General features: G+C 41.5%; 1 pseudogene across 1 annotated transcript; it reads right to left on the reverse strand.

Moving 5' to 3' along the window:
• Positions 1-10,020: 10,020 nt before the first annotated feature.
• LOC311110504 (tRNA (uracil-5-)-methyltransferase homolog B-like) lies at positions 10,021-16,284 on the reverse strand (annotated as a pseudogene). The gene is made up of 6 exons: positions 15,698-16,284; positions 15,385-15,433; positions 14,635-14,817; positions 13,620-13,946; positions 11,837-11,909; positions 10,021-10,202 (listed from the first exon to the last, which is right to left on the reverse strand). The product of its transcript is annotated as a tRNA (uracil-5-)-methyltransferase homolog B-like (transcript).
• Between the last annotated feature and the right edge of the window lie 4,579 nt (positions 16,285-20,863).

Raw genomic sequence — 20,863 nt, forward strand, 5'->3', positions numbered from 1 at the left:
CGGCCATGTTTCAGCCTCCTGGCAGAAGCAACCAAGTTTTGGGCTAAAATGTCCTGGTACTTCATGATGCCGTTGACCTTAACAAGGGCCCCAGGACTAGTGGAAGCAAAATAGCCCCATAACATAAAAGATCCACCACCAGATTTTGCAGTAGGTATGGAAGAAAATAATCCCATACCCACTGAAAAATCAGGTGCTCGATCTTTGATGTTATAGGGCTATTTCGCTATCTACAAAGAAATGGTTAATTGAGCACAAATCAACATTTTGCAATGGCCATCTCAGTCTCATGAAGCTCATAGAAAACCTGTGGTTTGAGTTGAAACTGCAGTCCATAAGCGCAGACGAAGGATATCAAGGATCTGAAAAGATTCTGTATGCAGGAATGGTCTAAAGATCCCTCCCAATGTGTTCTCCAAACTCATAAAACCTTTTAGAAAAAGGCTCAGTGCCGTTATCCTCGCAAAGTGAGATTGAAAGGTATTGAAAACAGGCGTGCCAATAATTTTGACCCCGCTCTTTTTGTTTATTTATTAATATTACTTGCTCAACAAAGTCTCTTTCTCTGAGCAATTGCATTAGTATAAAATACTATAATTCTTTTTTTTTAGCATACAATATATATTTATTTTATACAGTCTTTTTTGCTCATCTTTGTCAATGTGCCAATAATTTCGGATCCCACTGTACATTTTCAACATACTATTTACTTAAAATGTAACCCTTTCCTTTGACTCTCCTGAATAAGCTGAATAAATAAATAATAATAATAATATGCCATTTAGCAGACGTTTTTATCCAAAGCGACTTACAGTCATGCGTGCATAAATTTTTTTGTGTATGGGTGGTCCCGGGGATCGAACCCACTACCTTGGCGTTACAAGCGCCGTGCTCTACCAGCTGAGCTACAGAGGACCACGAAGGTATGCTTTTGCATAATGAAAATATGACTCATCCTGTAGACCAGACTCATATTTATATAACAAGGACATTATGAATGAGAGGACTCATGTTTCAAAAGCTGAATAATATGCGCACATCCAGGTACATTTTGCAGATGCTGGAGTTATAGGTGAACTCATGAAAAATTAAAGGTAAAACGCCGTACACTGCTGTTCCTGCTCCCATGCCATTTTATTGATACGTTTCGACCCTTAGGTCTCCATCAGGCATCCATGACCTAAGGTCGAAACGTATCAATAAAATCTCCTTGTAGCATGAACAGCAGTGTGCCATATTTTCATTTTTATGTTTAAACACATGATCAGGCAGCAAGGCTCAGGTGTTACGCAAACACACCGTAAAAACGTGCCATATTTAACCTGTTGGAACATGACAAGCCTTCAAGAATGACATAAGTCAATAATGAGCATGGACCTACTAATATAATATTGCAGGTAATATGATATGAGTACGATAACTATGAATATATACTGTATTATACATATTTAACATGTAACCTTTTTTTTTACTCTCCTGAATCCCTTGAAGCAGAGTGTTAGAGGTAGCCTACTGCTGCCATAATGTTAGTCAAGCTGTAATGTTAGCCTCATGTCATGTTTATAGAATAATGATTACATAATAACTATGAGTAGAATCTCACATATTCAAAAATATATATATTCGACTCTCATGAATCACTTGAATCCTCAATAGCCTATTTGCTGTAATAATATTGCTTATCCTATAGCCTAGACTCATGTTTATATAATAGGGATATTATGAATGAAATGACTCATATATCAACGTGTTCAGGATCAAACAAACACACCACAATAACGCCCCATATTTTACCTGTTGAAACCCGACCTCAATACTCCAATGAGTCAACCAACCGTATAGAGTTTAGACTGCAGTGCACTACAGATAAAGATCTTATTTCATTGCTTCAAAAGAACAGAAATAAAAGTATATGGATGCATAAAATATATTTTCCATATTGCACAAGTAGAGCACAACCAGTCATACATGGAGTTTTCCACCTGGTTGAACTTTGACCTAGTATTTTCAAATTCCAATTCATTGGAAGGATCAAGAACACCATATTTTAGGCTTCCTGTTAAAGCCTTTAAGACTGTCATTGCAATGCTAGAATACTTGATTTATTGGTCCATATGGATAGAAATCCTGTATTTGTTGCTGTAATAGTACCCAACCTGACACTTAACACACACAGCAGTAGCACAATTAAGGGCTGCTGGAGAAAAGAGCCTTGCTCTAGGGCACAACGGCGGTAGGTAGCATACAGGATGTTGAAGCCGGTAAACCTCCGGCTACCGTCTCATTCCCTGCAGATTTCCCCCCAGTTAGCTTGGGGATTGAAACTGGCAAGCCTCCAGTTACCGGACCGCTTCTCTAACCATGAGGCTACCTCCGCCAATCAGGTTGGTTGACTCATGGCATGAGTCAATCAACTTTATACAGTTTACTTGGTGCAGCTACACTGCAGATACAAATCTCATATCACTACTGAAGAGTTGTAAATACATAGTATATGGTTCTGTATTGCACAGAGCACAATCGTCATACATGGATTTTCCCTGCTGGTTGAACTTTAACCTAATATTTTGCCAAAACTGGATCCTTAAAATTATCAAACACAAAATTATAATCACGTGCCATATTTTACCTGTTGGAACATGACAAGTCTTCAAAACTGCCGTGAGCCAACCAATCTTACACGTCACAACTTCGTAGGCAGAAGCATGCATTCTCTAATTTCATAAAGTAAACATAACTTTTGACTGGTCAGTTCGGACTGTCAGAATAAGGCCTTCAAGATAGGCTTGAATATCCTATAAAGTACAGTATATGTTTGGATAATATACTCTCTATTGCACAAGTAGGATAGACACAGCACACCACACATCATATATTGTCTGCAGGTAGCCTCAAGGTAAGAGCATTGGGCCAGTAACCGAAAGGTTGCTGGTTTAAATCCCAGAGCCGACAAGGGGAAAAATCTGTTGCTGTGCCTTTGAGCAAAGCACTTAACCCTGGCTGTAACCCCACTCCCTGCGGGTGTCTCAGGGGGAGTTGGGATATGTAAAACAAATATGTGTGTAATTGAACAAATACAAGCACACCCCAAATTATATGTTGTACATGGAATTTACACTCTTGGTTGGATTTTAACCTGATATTTTCTGGTTGGTTTTTAACCTGATGTTTTCTGGTTGGCTTTTAACCTGCTATTTTCTGGTTTATTTTTTACCTGATATTTTCTGGTTGGCTTTTAACCATGTTGCATTCCCCACCCTACCATGAGACTGTTGGGTTTGATATCATTCGGTTGGTTTTGATATCATTTGAAAGTTTACAAATAGGGTTGTCAAACTATTTCATTATTTCTAGAAAAAAATGTGTATAAAAAAAAAAGGTCATTTTTTTTACCGAATGCCAACTTGAATGGGAATTAATATTTTATTATCTATATTTATAGGATTTCAATAGGTTTCCTATGAAAGATTGACAGTTTAATTTAAAACATTGGATATTCCCACTCAAGTCAACATTTTCTGATATCTTTGTAACCTATAACAGGGCAGTCAAACCGGCAACCCAGGGACTTCCAATGTGCACGTCTTGTCTTATCATGTGAATGATAATGGCACGGAGAAGTAATCAACATTTTAAAATGAATAGATTAGTTTTTCATTATTTTGACCTCCCCACGTTATAATTGGAAGAGGAAGTGTAAACTCTAATATAGCCTATTAGTTAGAAAGGTAACTCCAAAACATTTCCGCTAATGCCGTGTTCACGTACTAGACGTGTAGTTATACACGTGCCGCATTCAACCAGTTAGCAAGGCATCAGAGCACCTGTTTAGCTGGTTAAAGGCCCAGATGTGTTTTTCCTGTTTTATACAGCATATGTTTCCACACTATACTATGAAATTGGGAAAATTATGATAATGCCCTTTTAGTGTTAGCACTGTTTGAAAAGACCACCTGGAATTTCAGCCTGTTTTGGTGGGATGGAGTTTTGGCCTTCCATGGTGACATCACCATGCAGTACATTAGTTAATAGACCAGTAAGAAAGAGAGTTCCAAACCTCTCTGCCAATAACAGCTAGTTTTCAGTTTTCCCCTCCCCACTCAGACCACTCCCAGACAGTCCTAGCAAAAATCTTGCTTGAGAAATTGCTCTTTGCCAAGAAGCTATTTTTGTTGCTTTTTTAAAAACAAATCAAAGGTACTTAACTGTTACCCAGAAATTATTTGATATTGACATAAAAACTGCTGCATTGGACCTTTAAACAAAGGTTAGCGATGTGTTGGCAAAAATGTCCAAGTCTGCTAGCCTATTGACTGCTAGCCTATTGACTGATAGCCTATTGACTGATAGCCTATTGTCTGCTAGCCTATTGACTGATAGCCTATTGTCTGCTAGCCTATTGACTGATATGCTTTGAAAAAGAATAGGCTATGTCAGATACTCCAGTGAGTGTAATTGGCTCCAATTAGTGTAATTGCTCAATATTAGGAGTTCAGAAATAAAGTTTACATCACTCGAAAAAAATATATAATATTTTCTACTGTATGTTATTCAAAATTCATTTATTCTGTTGGTGCTAGCAATTTTCATAAAAATACATTATATACATTTTCGCGTACCCCTTGTTGAATACCCCTGACATAAAAGGCTAAACTGATTCTAGATCAGCACTCCTACTCTAAGATGTGATGTTGACTGATATATCAGAGAACATTCTAGAACTGTTTGATGCAAATCTAGATAAGCAAAGAACTGGGTAACTCCCCCTGTAATACATACCATAAAGTGGCACTGACTGGGACACATGCAATAAAGATAAACAAAACATGCCAACTCATCTTGACACCCTGGAATGCATTTATCTCTTTCTCAACTAAATTTGACTATGTGGTCATCTGTCTAGCCAACCTGGCACTATTCTACTAGCCTGGTCCCAGATCAGTTTGTGCTGTCTTGGCAACTCAAATGCTGGTTTGCCAACTAATATGGTCATTGTCACAAGATCTGGGACCAGGTTACGTACAGTGGGGAGAACAAGTATTTGATACACTGCCGATTTTGCAGGTTTTCCTACTTACAAAGCATGTAGAGGTCTGTAATTTTTATCATAGGTACACTTCAACTGTGAGAGACGGAATCTAAAACAAAAATCTGGAAAATCACATTGTATGATTTTTAAGTAATTAATTTGCATTTTATTGCATGACATAAGTATTTGATCACCTACCAACCAGTAATAATTCCGGCTCTCACAGACCTGTTAGTTTTTCTTTAAGAAGCCCTCCTGTTCTCCACTCATTACCTGTATTAACTGCACCTGTTTGAACTCGTTACCTATATAAAAGACACCTGTCCACACACTCAATCAAACAGACTCCAACCTCTCCACAATGGCCAAGACCAGAGAGCTGTGTAAGGACATCAGGGATACAATTGTAGACCTGCACAAGGCTGGGATGGTCTATAGGACAATAAGCAAGCAGCTTGGTGAGAAGGCAACAACTGCTGGCGCAATTATTAGAAAATGGAAGAAGTTCAAGATGACGGTCAATCACCCTCGGTCTGGGGCTCCATGCAAGATCTCACCTCGTGGGGCATCAATGATCATGAGGAAGGTGAGGGATCAGCCCAGAACTACACGGCAGGACCTGGTCAATGACCTGAAGAGAGCTGGGACCACAGTCTCAAAGAAAACCATTAGTAACACACTACGCCGTCATGGATTAAAATCCTGCAGCGCACGCAAGGTCCCCCTGCTCAAGCCAGCGCATGTCCAGGCCTGTCTGAAGTTTGCCAATGACCATCTGGATGATCCAGAGGAGGAATGGGAGAAGGTCATGTGGTCTGATGAGACAAAAATAGCTTTTTGGTCTAAACTCCACTTGCCGTGTTTGGAGGAAGAAGAAGGATGAGTACAACCCCAAGAACACCATCTCAACCGTGAAGCATGGAGGTGGAAACATCATTCTTTGGGGATGCTTTTCTGCAAAGGGGACAGGACGACTGCACCGTATTGAGGGGAGGATGGATGGGGCCATGTATCGCGAGATCTTGGCCAACAACCTCCTTCCCTCAGTAAGAGCATTGAAGATGAGTCGTGGCTGGGTCTTCCAGCATGACAACGACCCGAAACACACAGCCAGGGCAACTAAGGAGTGGCTCCGTAAGAAGCATCTCAAGGTCCTGGAGTGGCCTAGCCAGTCTCCAGACCTGAACCCAATAGAAAATCTTTGGAGGGAGCTGAAAGTCCATATTGCCCAGCGACAGCCCCGAAACCTGAAGGATCTGGAGAAGGTCTGTATGGAGGAGTGGGCCAAAATCCCTGCTGCAGTTTGTGCAAACCTGGTCAAGACCTACAGGAAACGTATGATCTCTGTAATTGCAAACAAAGGTTTCTGTACCAAATATTAAGTTCTGCTTTTCTGATGTATCAAATACTTATGTCATGCAATAGAATGCAAATTAATTACTTAAAAATTATACAATGTGATTTTCTGGATTTTTGTTTTAGATTCCGTCTCTCACAGTTGAAGTGTACCTATGATAAAAATGACAGACCTCTACATGCTTTGTAAGTAGGAAAACCTGCAAAATCGGCAGTGTATCAAATACTTGTTCTCCCCACTGTATCTCCTGGCTTAGTGGCCAGTCTGTGACTAGGCCTACTGGTCAGCAGGTCCTGTGGTCTAGGTCTGGCGTGACATCATCCCTCTGACCTCTTGTGGGGAGAGAAATAACACCCCGTTGTTAGGCAAGCCAAGGGACAATTGTTGCAACACATTACAACACATAGAGTGTAACCTCGCTAGCTCAAACAGTTTTTTTTCCTGCTGTATATTTGAAACATTGTTTGCACATTGAGTGCAATAAGTCAGTGAACTAGACTGTCAGTGAACTACAGTGAACCAGTACCTTAAAACCAGGGCTCGAACTGAGGCGGTATGTGGGTGTATGCCATACCCCTTGTTAAAGAAAAGGGCAAAAACCATACCCTTTTTAGTTTCAGATTTTGAATGGGGAAAAAAATTATCCTAAACAACACTCTGCAATGCTTTAGGCTAGAAACAAGCTGTAACTTTTACGAGAAAGGCGGGATTCTGATGCACGTGGGGATATATTTGGTTTGTCTCTATGGTGACATTCTGAGGCTGAGCTACGACCTTCTAAAGTCGAGGAGTCAAAGCAAAGCAAAAATTGACTTTGCTTGGGAAGTAATATGTGACTCTGTCGTTATCAATTGAGCTAATCACTTTTTGAAAAATATGTTTAACTAAATTGATACTTGAATGTTCATGTGAATTAAGTACATCACTGGGGCCAAGCTTCCTGCCATCCAGGACCTCTATACCAGGTGGTGTCAGAGGAAGGCCCTCAAAATTGTCAAAGACTCTAGCCACCCTAGTCATAGACTGTTCTCTCTGCTACCGAGCGCCAAGTCTAGGTCCAAAAGGCTTCTTAACTGATTCTACTCCCAAGCCATGACTCCTGAACAGCTAATCAAATGGCTACCCGGACTATTTGCATTCCCCCCCCCCCCCCCCCCCACCTCTTTTACACTGCTGCTACTCTCTGTTTATTATCTATGCAGTCACTTTAACTCTACCTACATGTACATATTACCTCAATTACCTCGACTAACCTGTGCCCCCGCACATTGACTCTGTACCGGTACCCCCTGTATATAGCCTCGCTACTGTTATTTTACTGCTACTCTTTAATTATTTGTTATTTTTTACTTAACACTGCATTGTTGGTTAAGGGCTTGTAAGTAAGCATTTCACTGTAAGGTCTACACCGGCGCATGTGACAAATAAAATTTGATTTGATTTGAATTACAATATTATACATATAATATATTTGTTAGCGAAATAACATTTGTCAACATAGTCTAGACTTTTTTCCCCCTATCCTTATTAATTTTTCTAGAGCCTCACAATAGCTAGTGTCAGTGGAGCAAGGTGCACCTACTTATTTGAAGTCTGAAATGCTTAGTTGTGTCATTGAAAAGACATCTAATGAGGTCTGCTTTTTTGTACACATTTTCAACTAAGCTATGTCCTGGACAGTGTTGATTGTAAGTCATAAAACATGAGAAAAGGCTATATTGAAATGCCCTTTGCCTCAAGTATCTTGTTTTGTCCTTTTAGTACTTCAAACCAAGTTTTGAATGTGGATTCAACTTTTAAAGCATAATGAATACACCTGACTTGTGATTCTATTTTATTTAAATTCCACTCTAGTCATAAACCTAAGCCTCCTAGGAGTCCACAGAATTAACCATTTAACAGCTGCTTTGACCAAAAAAAAGTATCTATATGCATATGCCATATTCTATAAATGGTGTATAAAGAGTGAGATAACCATTCCCACTGTAGGGAGAATTCCCACTATGTATGTTTATACATCATTGATAGAGTATGAGAAATGCTTTGAGATTATTTGTGACACATGTATGTATGCTAAACTTTATAAGTTGTACTTGAGGAGAGGAAAAACATTGCCTGATCCGACAAATCCCAGTTCCTGTTGTGTCATGGTGATGGCAGTCAGGATTTGGCATGAGCAGCATGAGTCCATGGACCCAGCCTGCCTGGTGTCAACAGTACAGGCTGGTGGCGGTAGTGTACTGGTGAGGGGACAGGTTAGGTCCCTTCATGCCAATTGAGCAACGATTGAAGGCCACAGTGTATCTGAACATTGTTGCTGACCAAACTCAATAGAGCATATTTGGGATGAGATGGAACGGGCTGTTCGCAGCATGAATGTACCGCCGTCCAATCTGCAGCAACTACGTGATGTCATCGCATCAGCATGGACCAACATCCCTGTGGAACGTTTCCGACACCTTGTACAATCCATACCAAGAAGAATTCAGGCTGTTCTGGAGGCAAAGGGGAGTCCAACCCGGTACTAGATGGGTGAACCTAATTAACTGGCCACAGAGTATGTCCATAATGTATTTTGTTCTTAGTTTTTTTATACAAACCATGGGTTTTTAGAAGGGAGAACTGATCAAATCCTGTAGATTTCACCCTAACGGTGATTCAGTTTAAGGGTTCCTCCTGTCTTTTATGTCAGCAATAACGTAAAACGGTTAACTCAAGACTACACAGTGGAAGTTTATAGTTGACACTATAGCACCACCTAGTGTACATATATGGAGTTTACGCCTACGCAGTTCAGGCGTGTTACATGACATAACAGATGGAGTACAGCATGTGCCTCATTCAAACACAGAAGAGGGGAAGATAGCGGAGAATCTACTCCAGCGTTTTGTGAGCAAGCGACTCCAAACACACTTCCCCCTGCTCTCCACCCATTTCCTACTTTTGAAGTCTCCCGAGTGGCGCAGTGGTCTAAGGCACTGCATCGCAGTGCTAGCTGTGCCACTAGAGATCCTGGTTCGAATCCAGGCTCTGTCGTATCCGGCCGCGACCGGGAGACCCATGGGGCGGCGCACAATTGGCCCAGCGTCGTCCAGGGTAGGGGAGGGAATGGCCGGCAGGGATGTAGCTCAGTTGGTAGAGCATGGCGTTTGCAACGCCAGGGTTGTGGGTTCGATTCCCACGGGGGGCCAGTAAGAATAAAATAAAATGTAATGTACTCACTAACTGTAAGTCGCTCTGGATAAGAGCGTCTGCTAAATGACATAAATGAAATGAATAAATGAATGATCCATTCACAAGGCAGAAAATGTTTTGATTCAATCCTGCTGTAGAATATAGAGACACAACCCCTCACAATGCAGTATCTGCCTCTGAATAACGTACAATTTTGATTTAAATATTCTACATGACATTGAAAAGCTCTCAGCGTTTGTATTTTTAAGTAATGATCACTTTCCTTTTTGAGAGGATTTTGGAATTGAATTTCCACTGATTTGACTATTTTATCTCTGTAGTCATCACACAATCCAGAGGACAACATTCACAAAGTATAAGAGTTAGAAAAGGTACATTTTCTAAAGAAAATGTGTGTGCTTGCTTCAGTTGTAGTGTAACTTGTAGTGGTGGTAATGAACTATCCTTCAAAGACCAGCAACAGTTTGCAGTGTGGTGTGTGAGGGAACATATCCACATGCACAGCTACAGTCGGCCTGAACGCCTCCCCTGTCAGCTTCTGCAGCACAGCTCCCTGAAGTTCCTCATGGCCTCTCCTTCGGGTTTACAGGAGATATAGGAGTCAATATCACTATGAGGTGCCTTTGGTGTCCTCATCAGACTCACTCAGTCATCATGAAAATGTAGCAGAATAATGAAAGTCTGAGGTCTTATTATAAGTGGCCAAACATTTGCACACATATCAGTAGAATGATAAGTCTCTAAAAAAGTGTTTCCTTCATTTTATTACATTTTTTTCATTGGATGTACGTGATTTTGGCATGTCCCACACACTGCTCTGCTAACTACAGTGTGTGTAATAAGTGGTTAAATGATACTAAATCCAAAAAAAATTTACATGGTTTTACTGTCCACAATAAGTTATTTGATAAAACAAGTAATTTTGATCATGTATATTGTATTTTCATAATCATATTGACCATTTTGCATGTGTCCCTGAAATTGCTGTCCACCCTGTCATTATGGGGTAACTGCCCCTTTAAGAAACCCACTGATGTTTTCAGTGACATCACTACGAGCATTTTATCTTTCTTCAATGAAGGCTGAAGCAGTGTCTAGTTGCAGAGTAAGTATTTACACTTATGTTTCATAATTTTCATCATATTATGCGTGTAGTTGGATGTTGTCAAGCTTAACATGTCCACTCTGTCATAGTGAAATATCAATTGATAGGTTTTTCTATCAGAACTTTGAAATATATTTGTAAAACAGTACACAGTCAGCTTGCTAACTGTAGTATGTTGCTAAGTGAAGGTCCACCATGTGCTCATTAAATGCTAACATTAGCCAAAAATGTCCACCCTGTCATTGTCCACCCTGTCAGCAAGCCTTCCATGACAGGGTGGACATGGTTCATGACAGGAAGAACATGTGCATAGTTTAGGCCACATACTGATAATGTTACACATATTACAACAGCTATTACACACATTTTATAACAGTACATGCTATACATAGTAAGAATGGACAATATGGACAATTTTTTTGGCGATATCGGTATCAGCAAACCTAGTTTGATAATGCAAGCCTAGTTTACCGGGACTGCCAATTAAAGTGTGTAAGGGAACATTTTGAATCGTCTTTTTCAAGGAATGAGATCAAAAGGAGCTGAGATAGCAAGGAGATATCGGGAACGTCGTGATGCTGACCCAGACAGAAGAAGAAAGTACCTTGAGAAAGAAAGGGTCAAATGGAAAAAAGACAGAGAGACTGGAAAGAAGAAGGGTGTCAATGAGCTCAGTGAGAGAGAGAAGAGGGCAAAAAGAAAGAAATGGAGAGAGGCAAAAAGTCAAGCCAGAGCCAGAAACAGGGCCAGTGCTTTGCTACAGTCAGAGACACCACCCAACTCCCCTGCTGAAACTCCTGAAAATCAGCATGAGCCAGGGCCCTCCAGGTTAGATCATTGGCTTAACACAGATTTCCAGGAGATGCTTCTCCATTTTAGGAGCCATGTCTTCAACATTAAATGGCAGTTTGATGCCTACAGGGAGCTCAGGAGGAGTCTGAAGCACAATGAGTCCCTCTTGCATATAGATTTTAGCGAAAATTACTCATGTAAGTACAGCGAAGAAATACAATTTGTGCATTTTGGAGGCTCACACAAGCAGGCCAGTCTGCACACTGGAGTGCTCTACACCACTGGTGAACAAGCACCACACACCTTCTGCTCCATATCACCCTCCAGAAGACACGACCCTGTGGCCATCTGGGCCCACCTTGATCCAGTTCTGAAGGTAGTGAGAGAACGACACCCTCAAGTCAGCACACTTCATTTTTTCAGCGATGGGCCTGCAACGCAGTATCGACAAAAGGGAAATTTCTTCTACCTCTCAACGGAACCCTACAAGTATGGCTTCAAAGAAATAACGTGGAATTTATTTGAGGCTAATCATGGGAAGGGGGCACCAGACGGTGTGGGTGGGGCCCTCAAGAGGTCAGCAGACCGGATTGTAGCCCATGGAGGAGACATTCCTGATGCCCAGAGCTTGTATAACAAGCTGAAAAGCCTGGACACATCTGTCGAGCTGTTCTTCGTCCCAGAGAGGGATATTGAATCAAAGCCTGAGGTACCTGCAATAGCTGCCATAAAAGGCACTATGAGAATCCACCAAGCTATCAGTCTGACACCCGGCCAAATGAAATACAGAGACATTTCATGTCTGTGTAAAAGGGAGGAAGGTGTTTTGGACTGCCCCTGCTTTAACCTTCAAGAGGTCACTCTAGCTAATGTTCCTGTTTCATCTGACAAGTCCCCAGCATGTGGAAAGACACCAGATAATCCTAGGAGACCAGAAATGATTGAGGTAAAGCACATTGGAGAGTGGTGCGTCGTTAATTTTGACAATGAAGCATACCCAGGTATCATCATGGATGCAGAAGGGCACAGTGTGAAAGTTAAGTGTATGCAACGCCATGGCATAAACAAGTTCAAATGGCCAAGTCTTCGGGACGACATCTGTTGGTACTTTGCCTAATACCAGAACCACAGGCTCTGAACAAGCGCTCTGTACAGATTGAAGTGTCTGCATGGAAGTATGTGGAACAGCAACTGCAGAACTGAGCCATGTCTCTGCAGAAAGGGAGAGACTGTTTGGAGATGCGTCCAAGTGATCTTTCTGTAATATTCTGTTTTTTCAAATCAACTGTTCTCCACTTAAAAAACATTTTTCTTCTTGTTCTACAGTTGAATGTTTGACTTTCACTGTGCAGAATGATGTACAGAGTTTAACGCTAGAAGGCCACATTAATGTCTCATTTTGGGCATCTTTATTCAGTGGCTGCATGCAGGTAGAGTGGATCAAAAACAGTCTGTTCAACTTGTAATTTCCCCCTACATGGGAAAAGGCATTTTTTACATCATTTTCTTGCATTGTTCCTTGCATTTATGAGGCCATTCAATGACATTTCACAACGTGTCCACCCTGTCATGCCCAGGGTCCACCCTGTCATGTCACTGTCCACCCTGTTATTTTCATGTTCTATGAAAATAAACAAATTATTTTCACAAGTTAGCAAAATCTTTTGTGTGATTCCTTTATAAACAAATGAGGGCCAAATAGTATTGTTTGAAAGTTTGACCAGATATCTTTTTTTTTAGATTTTATTTAGAAAAGAAAGTGCAACTCTCGCAGATTTTATAGAGAAACAAACAGTTTGCCATAATTTCATTATTATCCAAATACTTTTCCCATAAACTAAAATATATTGTTGAGAAAGTGACTAAATAGTTTTCTGAAAATGTACGTTTTATAATCACTATGTAATTACAATGTATTTATTCTGCTTTGAAATTGTCCATGACAGGGTGGACATATTTTGCTGTTTGCATGTAAATTGTCTGCTTGCAGTTAATTTATAAAAAGTGTGGGAGCTTGACCAATATGCATTTCTAACAGCATAACATATACTTAATACAATGAATATGAAGTTCAATGGAAAATCTCAGCTTTTTTGGGGGGAAATGGGGAAGTCTCAAAGGCACCTTATGGTGATATTGACCCATAGAGCAGCCTGCGGATAGATGAGGGATTGCTTAGAGCCCGGATCACACGATAATGAGGCCCGGCCCGGGCAGGGCAGGGTTCACCACAGTTGTGAGGGGGCTGCTGTCTGAGGAATAGCCCAGGACCTCCATGAGCCCTGGAAGGACCACCTCTGCTTTCCCCGGGAGGAACTCACAGTTCTGGATCTGGTTGAGGGCTGCGTTGTGCCTGGCGTCCACCACGGACTGCTGGATGAGTTCTATCCCGATGACCTTGTCCAATGGCCCTCGTTCCACAGAACACGTCAAGGAGTGTGCCCCTTGTTTCACCTGGAAGAAGGTGTCTGATTAGATGCGGAACTTGGTGTATGATAAATTGATTCCACAATAACCTACATTGCTAAACTATCCCCATGTAGTTACAAAGCAATTACTATGTAACTACATGTTAAAACAATGTTGTTCTACAGTTATTACTGTGAATTTTCATAGGTATATAAGGGCAACTTAAAGGGATAGTTTACCCAAACTACTAAATTATGTATTGTTTCCTTAACCTGTAAGCAGTCTATGGACAAGGTATGACAGCGATCCATGATTTGGTTTTGTTTACCTGGCTACTGTTTCCAAATACTAATTTCCAATCCAATGGAAGTCAATGGTATTGATATTAGCATTTTTCGGCCTTCATGTCCAAATCATCATAAAGTGTATAAAATGGATTGTGTAGCTCTGTGAAGTTACTTACAGATGATTTGGACATGAAGTGTGAAAAATGTGAATATCGGTACCATTGACTTGCATTGGATTTGTGCCACAAAAGCTAAAAAGTTTGCATTTGGAAACAGTGGCCAGGTAAATAAAACCAAAGCGTGTATTGCTGTCATACCTTCATAGACTGCTTATATATATCGTTTTGTAATTTGGGTGAACTATCCCTTTAAGGTAAAAAGTCACCAAATGAAACTATACCATTCTCTTACCGTAGCCTTTTTTACACTGTGTATGTTAATGTATTGTGTATAGTATTGCATTGTATTGTATTCATCATCTCCTGGTGTATGTGTGGCAGGACATGCAGCAGCTGGTAGGGGGATTCCTCATGGCTGCAGGGGGTCATGGAACTCTCCTGGAAGTACAGGGAGTCTAGCTGGCAGATGGCACCAGGCCCCTTGGTGAAGTACTCCACCAGGGAGGACTTATGGGCCTTGAACACTGTTGTCAGTAGTTACCACAGTCACAAAGTCATAAACCATGCCTATTTCTACAATTTCTCTTATTCAAATATTATTTTTAATCTAACCCTAACCACACTACCTTATGCCTAGCCCTAACTTAAGACCAAAAAGCACATTTTTACGATATAGCCAATTTTGACTTTGTGGCTGTGATATCTAGTGGAAACCCCTTGGACACGGTTGAGTTGAGTTCCTGCCCGACTACGTTACGCATGCCAGATCTTACAACGTCTGGATAGGTATTTAACATATCATCTAACCATATCACATGACATAGCTATCTGATGCCCGACTGCACAGCCGATGACGTAGTGTGCAACCATTTGTTGATGCAATGCAAGGCCTGCTCATATAGTCAGGCAGGAACTCAACCAATTGTGGCATTCCTGCCTGACTACATTGCAGACTATGGCTGTGTTCGAGAGCATCAAAACCGTGATGTATCATGGGTAAATTGTGACTGACTGACTGACTGATCTACAAATAATATTGGGTTGTTATTTATGATGCAAGGTGATTTGTAGATCAAGCAGTCTTGACTCGCCTACAAAGTCGGCTGCAATGTCGAACACGGCCATCACAGCTTTGATGCTCTTGAACACAGCGGTTGCATTGCATCAACCAATGGTTGTGTGCCACATCATTGACTGCACAGTCGGTCATCAGATTGCTATATCATATGATGTAGTTAGCTGATATGTTAAACACCTATCGAAGCGTTGTGAGATCAGGCAGGAACGTCACCAGTGTTCATTTGATTTGAATCAGTTGTGCTGGTGTTAGGATACATCAAATATATGGAATGACTGGTGGGCCCTGTGAAGTTGGTTGAGAAAGGCTGTCCTATCCTATCCTACCTCCCTCCAGTGGCCTCCGTTATGGAACAGCAGACAGGGCCCCAGGGGTGAGGTGGAGGAAGTCCTGGGAGCACCTGGCCACAAGCTTGTGTCTCTGGCATGTTGAGGAGGTGGTCCCCATTCACACATACGATGTTGCCCGCCTTGCCCGTGGCCACGTAGAATCCCACCATCTTAGGGTTGCCATCCATCCCACGGTTGACTGAGAAGTGAAGACTTGTTTTGCGGTAGCCTTCCCTGACAGGTGATGATAAGATAGGCAGCAGAGAGAAGCTGGTCCTCCTGGGTGGGGACGGAGATGGTGTCAAGGCCTTATGTTGGTTCGAATCTCCCCATAAGAGCTGAGCTGAGAGCTGTAGTAGGATCCTTTTCTGGTGCTTCTGTTTCAGCTGGAGCTGTTCGTCGTAACTCAGCCGCCACGGAGGAGTAACAGTCGGCCAGTCACTCCTAAGAGGGCAGGTGTTCATTTAATGCAGGCTTGTTCCTGAACTTGTGGTGGTATCATCCATGGCTGCAGAGCATAGACATGCCTTCACCAGAGCGTTTATTGGCTTATGTTTTAGTAATGCTGCCTGTATTAAAAACATGGCTAAGGGGGAACTATCCGACTAAACTATACACAGAAATACACAAGTTTAAGTGGCTGTACATACATTGTCAATATTGATAATCGGAACTGCTTGACTTGGACTGAAATTGGGGCCGGTACTCATTTTGGGTGCCGGTACTGTTTATGGTTAATGTTAGCTAACATGCTAAGTAGTTGAAAAGTTGCTAATTAGCTAAAATGGTCCGTGATGAGATTTGAACTCCCAGCCTTTGGGTTACTAGACATTGGTGTTATATGCCTACCCAACCAACCAAATACATTGGTGTTTTATGCCTACCCAACCAACCAAAGACATTGGTGTTATATGCCTACCCAACCAACCAAACACCCACCCAACCTACTTTCGTTTTTGCCTTAAGTAACCATACCAAATGTAACATATCATACTAATTTGAGTGTCCTGGATTTACATTTACTATGTTACCTCTAGTCTATAAAACCAGGCTACAGTGTATCATTATTTTTTTTTTTTACATTTTAGTCATTTAGCAGACGCTCTTATCCAGAGCGACTTACACAAGCAATTAGGGTTAAGTGACTTGCTTAAGGGCACATCGACAGATTTTTCACCTAGTCGGCTCGGGGATTAGAACCAGCGACCTTTCGGTTACTGGCACAACGCTCTTACCCACTAAGCTACCTGCTGCCCCGTATCAGCCACTGACCCTGAATGTATCACAGATTGTCCATTATATTGACCAGTTATTCTAGTCTAGTCGTAGCGGGCTAAACTCCACTCCATAGTGAAGGAAGTAGTGGTACGCTAGTCTAGTGGCCGCTCTAACAATGGGAATTTTTTTTATTCAAAAATGGAAGATACTCCGGAGGAGGCCAAATCAGGTGGGACCATTCTAGCCAATGAGAGGGCAGATACTCGCGTGAACAACTATACTGACCAAATACATGTCTCTCCGCCCTAGCGACCGCAGTCGTTGTCCACAAAGCGGCTCTGCGGGCTGTCTAGCTCCCGCATATCCTTTCTTTGGTTTGGATGATACATCTCATTATTCTCATCTTTTTTTTTGAATATTCGATGAGGATTGTTGACGTCAACCACCTGTATTCAATGGAGAGAGATGCTATGCTACTAGCCTCATGTCATGAATATGCATAGCCATCTCGAGACAACTCCAATATAAAGTGTTTTTTCTCAAAGTTGCCGGAATGTCATGTGTCCTACTTATATCAGTACACTCGTAACAACTTAAGCATTACGAAACGTATATTCGATCAAATAAACCTCACGTAGCAAATAAACCATACATTTTTGTTGTTGACCAAATTCAACACTCTCCCACTGACCTCCATACAAAAACTCCTTGCTTGGAGGGCGAAACAACGAAAAAACGCCGCCCACTGGAGGGCCAATTGGGCCTCTCTCTTCCTCTTCCTCTTCCTCTCTGACAGCAGGCACAACGGTTTCCACTAGCTACCACCACCTCAGGTTATCACAGCCACAAAGTCAAAATGGCCTATATCGTAAAAGTTAATGAAAACAAAATGTGTTACTACTGTAAGTCGCTCTGGATAAGAGCGTCTGCTAAATGACTAAAATGTAAAAATGTTAATTTAAGGTTAGGGATAGGCATAAGGTTAGCAGCTTGGTTAAGGTTAGTGTTAGGTTAATAATCATATTTAAAGAAGATCAATTTTAGAAATAGGCGGGGTTTCAGACTTTGTGGTAACTAGTGACGAACTGACACAACGCCGAGATGGTCATGGCTAGAAGGGATCTAGCTTTTGTCAAATTAACGTCAACATTATTTAATTTTTTTGCATTTTAGCTAACCGAAACCCTTTCCCTAACATTAACCTAATTATCCTAACCTGCTGCTACGAAAAGTCAATCTGACGTTAATTTGACAAAAGATGGATCCCCTCTAGCATGACCCTCCGATTGATTGTGTTTTTTCGCAAAGTTGCCGGGATCATGTCACGTGTCCTACTTATATCAGTACACTCTTATCATTACGAAACTTCTATTTGATAAAATAAGCCACAAGTAGCAAATAAGCCATTACATTTTTCGTTGACCAAAGTAGACACTCTCTCGTTGACCTCCATACAAAAACTCCCAGTTATCCTTCTCGCATTGGCTCTTCTGGTGCTTTCAAGAGAACTTCTGGTGCTTTCAAGTCGGAGATTTAGGAGTTCCCCGTTTCCAGTTGTTTTGAATGCGGCATTCATCTCTAAAGAGATCATATGTCGCGTTCAAAGCAACAGGGAACTCGGAACTCGGAAATGTTTTTTTTTTTTTTTTTTAACCTTTATTTAACCAGGTAAACCAGTTGAGAACAAGTTCTCATTTACAACTGCGACCTGGCCAAGATAAAGCAAAGCAGTGCGATAAAAACAACAACACAGAGTTACATATGGGGTAAAGCAAAACAAAGTCAAAAATACAACAGAAATACATATATATACAGTGTGTGCAAATGTAGCAAGTTATGGAGGTAAGGCAATAAATAGGCTATAGTGCAAAATAATTACAATTAGTATTAACACTGGAATGATAGATGTGCAAGAGATGATGTGCAAATAGAGATACTGGGGTACAAATGAGCAAAATAAATAACAATATAGGGATGAGGTAGTTGGGCGGGCTAATTTCAGATGGGCTGTGTACAGGTGCAGTGATCGGTAAGGTGCTCTGACAACTGATGCTTAAAGTTAGTGAGGGAGATAAGTGTCTCCAGCTTCAGAGATTTTTGCAATTTGTTCCAGTCATTGGCAGCAGAGAACTGGAAGGAATGGCGGCCAAAGGAGGTGTTGGCTTTGGGGATGACCAGTGAGATATACCTGCTGGAGCGCAGACTACGGGTGGGTGTTGCTATGTTGACCAATGAGCTAAGATAAGGCGGGGATTTGCCTAGCAGTGATTTATAGATGGCCTGGAGCCAGTGGGTTTGGCGACGAATATGTAGTGAGGACCAGCCAACAAGAGCGTACAGGTCACAGTGGTGGGTAGTATATGGGGCTTTGGAGACAAAACGGATGGCACTGTGATAGACTACATCCAATTTGCTGAGTAGAGTGTTGGAGGCTATTTTGTAAATGACATCGCCGAAGTCAAGGATCGGTAGGATAGTCAGTTTTACGAGGGCATGTTTGGCAGCATGAGTGAAGGAGGCTTTGTTGCGAAATAGGAAACCGATTCTAGATTTAACTTTGGATTGGAGATTCTTAATGTGAGTCTGGAAGGAGAGTTTACAGTCTAACCAGACACCTAGATATTTGTAGTTGTCCACATACTCTAGGTCAGACCCGTCGAGAGTAGTGATTCTAGTCGGGTGGGCGGGTGCAAGCAGCGTTCGGTTGAAGAGCATGCATTTAGTTTTACTAGTGTTTAAGAGCAGTTGGAGGCTACTGAAGGAGTGTTGTATGGCATTGAAGCTCGTTTGGAGGTTTGTTAACACAGTGTCCAATGAAGGGCCAGATGTATACAAAATGGTGTCGTCTGCGTAGAGGTGGATCTGAGAGTCACCAGCAGCAAGAGCGACGTCATTGATATACACAGAGAAAAGAGTCGGCCCAAGAATTGAACCCTGTGGCACCCCCATAGAGACTGCCATAGGTCCAGACAACAGGCCCTCCGATTTGACACATTGAACTCTATCTGAGAAGTAGTTGGTGAACCAGGCGAGGCAGTCATTTGAGAAACCAAGGCTATTTAGTCTGCCAATAAGAATGCGGTGGTTGACAGAGTCGAAAGCCTTGGCCAGGTCAATGAAAACGGCTGCACAGTACTGTCTATTATCGATCGCGGTTATAATATCGTCTGAATGTACGACTCAGTGCGTTCAAGACAAGTTTTTTTTCTTCGATTTCCCAGTTGTCTTGAAAGTACCAATAGACTGTAAAAATAAGAGATTATATATGCCATTTAGCAGATGCTTTTATCCAAAGCGATTTACAGTCAAGATTGAAATTGAATGACATATTAAACTGGGAATGCTGGGAGCGAGGAGTGGGTAAGCAGAGGGCGTATGGGTGGACAATCTGGCAGAAGAAGGTAGAATATGGACTGGGGGAGAGAGAGATAGGGCCGGCAATTGCATTGGGGAACGTTCCTCCGTAGCTGTTTCCGAACCAAGTGTAGATATGGACATGTTTGAGAGCATGAGAGAATGGGGTGAGGATGTGAGATGGCGTGTGGAGAGCTATATAGATCATTCGGAAAGTATTCAGACAACTTTACTTTTTCCACATTTTGTTACGTTACAGCCTTATTCTAAAATGGATTTAAAAATTGTTTATCCTCATCAATCTACTACACACAATAGCCCATAATGACAAAGCGAAAACAGGATTTTAGAAAAAAAAAAAAACATTGTAAAGTGGTTATCCCACTGGCTATAAGGTGAATGCACCAATTTGTAAGTCGCTCTGGATAAGAGCGTCTGCTAAATGACGTAAATGTAAATGTAAATGTATTACAAAAACAAAACGGAAATATCACATTTACATAAGTATTCAGACCCTTTACTCAGGACTTTGTTGAAGCACCTTTGGCAGCGATTACAGCCTTGAGTCTTCTTGGGTATGACACTACAAGC

This window comes from Coregonus lavaretus, assembly GCF_964263955.1.
Source record: "Coregonus lavaretus genome assembly, chromosome: 36".
Lineage (NCBI taxonomy): Eukaryota > Metazoa > Chordata > Actinopteri > Salmoniformes > Salmonidae > Coregonus > Coregonus lavaretus.